The following is a 7,375-nucleotide window of genomic DNA, read 5'->3' as shown; positions in this document are numbered from 1 at the left end:
GAGAGAGAGAGAGACTATCACCTGCACCTTAGTATAATTATACACCGTGCAACTCTGATGTGAATGATGTGATGGACCTTTGACTATCGCTTGCACCTCAGTACAATTCTATGTTGCCTGGGGATCTGTCCTACAAATTGCACACATCACTGCTTCCAAGTGTAACAAAATCGAGCACAAGGACTATCGCGTGCACCTCATTACAATTCTACTATGTGTAGCTCTGATGGAGGGGATGTGAATGATGTGTCCACTGATGTCACCAACAATGGGGACCTTGATGTGAAGGTTATGATCAACACATCGCTTGGCATGCCATTATGTAGGCTTGATTTTGGCTCGATTGTGCCCCCAAAGCCCTCCACTAGCTCCATATCCTCCTTTGTTTCTTCCTCGATTGGAATGAGAAAATGCAGAGGGCTTGGTTAGCATAGTTGAAGCCCCTCCCCACCTCAACCGATGTGGATGTAGGGTAGCCCCCCAAAAAACCGACTTGCAAGGCATCGCACACAAACTATGCACTTGAGCGGTGCATCTTTTTGGCTGCTCTAATCTGTGTAGCACTCTTGATGCAATTAGTAGAGGAAGACTTTGTCAAGGTGCTTTTTTTCCAGTAGAAAATGAAGAAGGGCTCGACAAACAGGGCAAGGACAAAGATGGAGAAGATGGCTCTCAACCCAATTCCAAGCTCTGCTAAATATCTTATTCTGGTTTGACTTTTTGTTCAAGTAGGTCGGCCAAAGTGTTTTGTTATGTGAAATTTGGAGAGATCCCTCGGGATCAGCACGAGTTAGCGAAGGCAAAATTTGACAGTTTGGCATGTAGTGTGGGAGCAAGAGAAGGGAGGCCGCAAGAGCGGCATTTGTGGAAAAAAAGGAAGTGTAGACTATCGCCAGATGGGGGATCAAGGCTAGGCGCCATAATGACCACACGAGGCGTGCAAACAAGGCCCACAAGGTGGCGGCTCAAGGAGGAGAATCTGGGGTAGAAATACCGTGAGGTGATGCGTGATCACAACTAGAGCGTCGAACATGGGGCGGGGAAGGGGAGACACTGTTGGATTTTTTTTTGTGTAAAATTGTGCGCTTTAGGCAACACACAAGCTTAGCTCAGTGGTCTCATGAAACTTATAGTTGCTCCGTGTGGGTTCAATGCTAGAGTGAGTCTCCGTTTTTGGTGAGTAAACAACGAACGCATGAGATCGCACTAATGAATGGGCAAAGGAGCTAACATGTGTGCCAAATTATGGGAAGGGGGTGAATTAAGGAGAATCGGCAAAGATCCTCCCAAAGTTTCAAGGGGAAAAGGAGAGGACAAAATTGATCCTTGTGTAGAAGGACTATGAATGTGGGACGAAGAGGTGCCTTTAATGATATGCAAAAGCCTTTGCATATCGCTGAGTTTTTTCCACATATAAACTGACTTATCTTCAATACACCTCCTTTGAGATTGTTTTATACTATAAAACCTTTTATTATTGAGGCAACATGATCTTTATTAATGCCAATTTTGTACCCAAATAAGCTTGGATTGGGATGGTGTACCCATCACTAGGACCCTTCACCACATCTCTTGACTTTTACACTTTTTTTAAAAGAAATACATATTATATATATGTTAAAGGAGTCAATTGAATTGGGATTGAATTGTGCCCCTATATTGAGATGTGGGTGTTTGGGGGCCTAGGAAGCCACTTCTAAAAAAAAAATTTGGGTGTTTAAGGTTATAAACGATTTTTAACAGAGCACTTGTACTTTAGGAGCTCATGATGGGATCTTATACTTCTCTAGTTAAAGTCCATTTTCAATATTGCTCATGATCACAATCAAGCCATCCATGTCCAACAGCACTACCTGGTTAAAAATTGCAAGTGGGTAGATCTAACCTTGTAATCTTGTTTGAACAGTGTTGCGCCACACAACACCGAACATCTGTCTTCATGTGATAAGCTAAACAATTGGATCATATTATTGAGCCTTGTATAGGTGGCATGTGGCTACTCGGTCATCATGCAACGAATGCATGAGCATACCTAATTCTAGAAATTAAACATTAATTATGATGGTCAATGGCATTTTGGCCCTTGGGGTGATAAATCATTGAAACATAGAAGTAGATTAATTATCATTAGGTCTTTTATTGAATTGAGAGCTACCTCTAGGGACTTTGAACAAAAACCAATGAGAACCTTTCCACAGTAGTTCAATGAACAGGGCAATAATAGGAAAATTTGGTGGGTGAAAAGACAAAAATTTGGTTCTTTGTTCATTTTATAATGGCCTTGATTGCTTGAAGTAGTGGGAAGTAGATAAACATTAAGTACTAACCAAGTACACTTACTGTTTAGTTATGAATAGATTTAAAATTTTAAAGTAGCTCTACAAATGGAACAAGTGGCAAAGGTCACTTTAAGTGATTGCTTTACAGGTTTTGAATTTCAATATTGAAGGAGAGGTACAATAGTCTAACCATAAGAAAACAATAAAAAGAAATAGGGTAGTTTTCATAGCACCATAAAAGTATCAGATTCAATAAACTACTTTACTTTTCAAATTAAGAGATCTTGCTTAAAATCTAATATGTAGTGAGCGAAATAAGAGCATTACCATCTTTTGCTACTGTTTAAAATTCTCAATACCTTGTCAATTCCTACCACAAACCTTGAATATTTTTGCAAGTCACACTTAAATTAATTTTGTTTTTTCACTTCTTAGAAATCTTTAATCTTCGGGGATGCACTATCTAATCATGTTAATGTATAACGTGAGTTTGAAAAGAAGGATTTTTAAATACAAAGAATTTAGATAATTTAACAGAGATACATTAAAATAAAAGGTTTTTATATTCATTTTAAAAAAAATCTTCAAATAAAAGATCATTTTATTTATTTAAACATGTTAAAATAAAGATTTTTTTAATACCTTGTGAATGCACCTTGTATAAGGAAGTACTGATCCAAACTTTAATTGGAGGCTTTTTGTCTAGCCATTTTTAACGAACTTCTTTAAGTAATGGGCGAAAGGAGAATGAGTAGGGACATATTAAAGGTTTTCAATCTACTTAACTTTTTAAAGAGACATTCCATTTTTGTAGATTTTTTAAATGTACATGTTTTGGATAGAACAAATTTTATAAAGCCATTGCTAAACTATCAAATTATGTGATAGGTACAATATACAAATCAAGTGCAATAAATCAAAGCATTATTGGGACGGTCTTAGAGATGCAAGAAAAATACAATGTAAAGTTCAAACTGACACATAATTAAAATAGTTGGAAAGGGCATGAACAACTTAAACACCAGCAATTAAGACATTCAACTTGCTACAATCAATTGCCAAATAAGCTCCATTCTAACCATATGGGTGTACTGCCCAAATAGTACTTAGACATTGAATTTCTACATAATTTGTTTAAAAGATATCACCGACTTCTTTTCATTCATTACACAGGTGATTATTATGCACAAAAGCAATAAAAGTTGTTATCGATGCTTTTCTATGGCAAACTTATATGGAAGTGCATATGTGAGTAGAGCGATTGCGGGCAATTTCATCCATGCAAAGCATAGCCTCATTGAATAGAAAAATACTACAATTGGTTGATTGATGATAATGATGCTTATTTTTCAATGCTTGGAAGCTATAGCTTTTCAAGCTTGCCACCTTAGCATCCTCACTAAAATAAAAAGATGAAGTCACAGCTCCTTGATGGCATAGTTCAAGCCTTCCAACTATTAAAATGGCACTAGTGAGCATGCGTGCACTCCTTTTTAAGTTCACAGGGGCCAAGCTTTGGAGTGCTAACTACCTCATTGTTAATCACTATCAATCTTTAAACAATAAGTGCACTATCCTTTGCTTAAAGTGTTTGTATCACTTTCAAGAATGAGTTTGATATTCATATGCAAGTTGCTTTTTGCTTTGATTTGTGCAAGTCTTGTGTGTGTGTGTGTGTGTGTGTGTGTGTGTGAGAGAGAGAGAGAGAGAGAGAGAGCACATGTAGAGAACTCATTCATGGGGTTTTTATATTGAAAGCCCTTGGTCGCACTCATGCCATTTTTTTAAAAGAGACACTTTGTTACTTTCCACGATAATTTTCCAAGTGGCATACTATGTGTGGGTAAATTGATGGTTTTCAAGTTGTGGTGGCTTTGCTCAAAGTTATGAACTCCTTGATCTTACAAGATTTGTACATGTTCTTTTAACTCTTCAGTTCTTGCATTCTCCTTCAAGCAAAGCACTTTGTACTAAACAAAATCCTCAATTGATTTTGAAGTTAGCCACGTCCATACATTCATGTTTCAATGAATAAGATCCCTCTCTCTCTCTCTCTCTCTCTCTCTCTCTCACACACATGGATAATTCACAAAGATTTTGTTGAGCTCGAGGGAAGGTGTTAAAGTGTGCAAGTTCATGTAATGTTTATAAAGGTATTCAAATAATGGTTGAAAGTAATAATTGATCCAAGTCAAAGATTCCTTGATGATGGGAAAGTCATGATAAAGTAGGCCCATCATATATGATGCACTACAAGGGACTCTTCAAGCCATCAATTCAAATTTCGATGTATTGAATGGGGATTTTATCCTAATGGCAAGTGCCCATATACAGTTTGCAATATAACATTCACAAATAGAACTTACACAAAATGACATGATTACAATAATGAGATTTGAAGTAAACAACTTTTCCATTCGATTGATACAATACAATGAGTGCATAGACCGACTCACAAAGTACAAAAGCATATGGTGATTTGAAGTAAATAACTTTTATATTTGATTGATACTATACAACGAGTGCAGAGATGGATTGTTGGATAAAAGCCATGTTAAACCCATAATTAGTAGTCTTTTACTTTGCAGCAAAGTGTTTGGAGACTTTCAAGCTATTTTTTGTATTTGTAAGGGAAAAAGGACTTATGCCTCTTCAAATCATGATACGATGTTATCCCCAATGTTTGCAACGTTTTGGCGTGCATGGAATGAAGGAGAAGAAAGGACTTTGCTATTGCATGATGCTGTTTACTCTGTTTTCAGTTTTCAGTTTTCAGTCGCGCTTCAGGTTCCTGAATGTTTCATAAAATTTTGTTCCAATATTGCAAGTTATATAGACATAGGTTTTATGAATTGAATATCCAAGTAATGATTATGTAGTCTTTGTGAGCTCCCATAAGCCCCAACAACACTTGGCAATCCTACTAATTGCGGAGAGTATTCAATGGGCCAATTGGGCAGTGGGATTGATTGGGGTTGATGGAGACTGAAACTGATGAGTTCCTAAAGCAATTTTCTAATTGGGGTGACTGAAGAGGAAGAAAGGGAGGAGTATAACAATGTTTTTTGGATGCATAATTTGACTTACTCCTAGATGACCTAAGATTGAACATTGCCTTGAGAATTCATCAGTACCGTGCTAGTCGTTCAATACCCTTTCGGGCCTGGAATGTTTTGAATACCTATCTTTTCATTGTAAAAGGCAGGTCATTGCATCTTTAAGGGCTCAGAGAAGTAGTAGTAGAAAAAGAAATGCATAAGTGGTTCAGGGGACCAACCACCAATCACCACTTATGGCTCCAAATTTCAGAAGAGAAGATGGGTTGCCTGGCTGGATGCTCAAATTCAGAGAACATGGGGAGATTTAGAGGATCCTTGAAGTTGAATGATCACAGGGTTGCCACCAATCATTGAGGGGACAATCTCATAGGAGTCTAGCCACACAAGGGAAAAAAAAGAATAGTAACAGGGGAGAGTTCTTCACCTCAGCCAGAAGAGCAGGGAAAGACCCAAAAGCAATCCACCGATTGGTTGGAGTTGAGGTAGTCCATCAATGTTTGAGGGCAAGGAGGTAGCTGAGGCAACCACCCCAATTTCACTTACCCCCATTACCACCAGTCACATTTCATCCATTAGGGGGGGAAACCACCTCCTTAACCACCAGTAATGGCTCACCCAACCTTAAAGTAGGGACAACAAAATTCAGTGGGAAAGAGTCCCAAGATGTTGACAGTCATGTGGGGCAGTTTGAGACTAGGTGGTCTGCAAGTGGGTATGATGTGCTATACAATGATGCAATCAAGAAGGAGCTTTTGCAACAAATTTGTAGGGGAAGGCTATGACATGGCTCATGCAATATGGCAGAGCAGCCTTTGCCAATTATGATAATTTGAAAGGCAGATTTTTGGCAAGATTCAGAGCAGAGAAGCTACCTGAATATGTTTCAAGAAAATCAGGAAAATTAAACAAAAAAATTTATTGGTGGAAGACCTTGCACAACAGTTTAGGGACCTGATGAACAGATTGTAGGCAAATCAAAGACCATCCTGGGAGCAATTGGATGATTACTTCTATAGAGGGTTCAAGAAGCAACTTAAAAGTGCAATTGTAGGGCATGCACCTCTCACCCAACCACATGACTTTGGGAATTTGGTGGATGTAGCAATGAGGGCTGAAAAAACGTATGGGACAAGTGAACAGAAGAAGGGCAAGAAGAAGAAATCCAAGTAGGATTCAGATTTTGAAGAGGAAAACTCAGATGAAGATTGAGGAACTGATTCAAATGAAGATTTAGAAACTGATGAAGAGGATGATGATACATGGACTGTAAAGAAGAAACAGAAGTCAAAGAAGAAGGAGGCCAAGTCAAAGAAGCTAAAGAGTAAAGGAAAGAAGAAGAATGGGAAATTAGATCCTGAAGACTCTTTAAGCATTAATACATTGATTTTGGAAAAGTTGAAAGACCTTCAACCTTCTGTATTTACAAATCCTTCCAAGCCACCATTTTGTCAGATACGCCAAAGACCTAGAGATGATTATGATAATTGTTATTATAATCCTAATTTTAGGGAAAGGAAGCTAACACACATTCTTGCCAAGATGGAGTCACGGGTAAATGTGGTGGCACCACGACCCTTTAAGCCTAAATTTCAGATTTCAGCCCCAACCAAGGCTATTTCAGCAAGGAAATTGGAAAAATGTGCAAAGATACCAACAACCAAACTATCCAATGCAGCCATGTACTTATTGTGGCACCTTGGGACATAGAGAAGGACCTACATGTGAACTTTGGTGAACATACAGGAATGAGAGAGGAATTCCAATTGTGAATTACACCCCCACAAATGTAGGAACTAGTTCTTCTAATAAAGGGAGGATGCAAGCACTAGCTCAAGTGAATCCAATGCTTTTGGAAGAAATATATTATTTAGTTGAATAGCCAGATAATCAAGAAACATGTAGACTCTGGTAGTAGTATACTAAACAACCACAACCAAAATTGACAAAATTAGAACATAATCCTTTGCATTGCTTTTATTTTTGATTGCCGTACATGCATCAAGATTGAGGAGGTTATGGAAAAACCTCTATGGGTGG

The 7,375-nt window shown here is 38.1% G+C and overlaps 1 pseudogene; it reads right to left on the bottom strand.

The window, feature by feature from the left end:
- Positions 1-200: 200 nt before the first annotated feature.
- LOC147429553 (uncharacterized) lies at positions 201-1,941 on the bottom strand (annotated as a pseudogene).
- Positions 1,942-7,375: the final 5,434 nt, after the last annotated feature.

This window comes from Adiantum capillus-veneris, chromosome 22 (assembly GCF_014529385.1).
Source record: "Adiantum capillus-veneris isolate H3 chromosome 22, ASM1452938v2, whole genome shotgun sequence".
NCBI classification, from domain to species: Eukaryota; Viridiplantae; Streptophyta; class Polypodiopsida; order Polypodiales; family Pteridaceae; genus Adiantum; species Adiantum capillus-veneris.
This window is presented reverse-complemented; position numbering and strand designations above follow the sequence as displayed.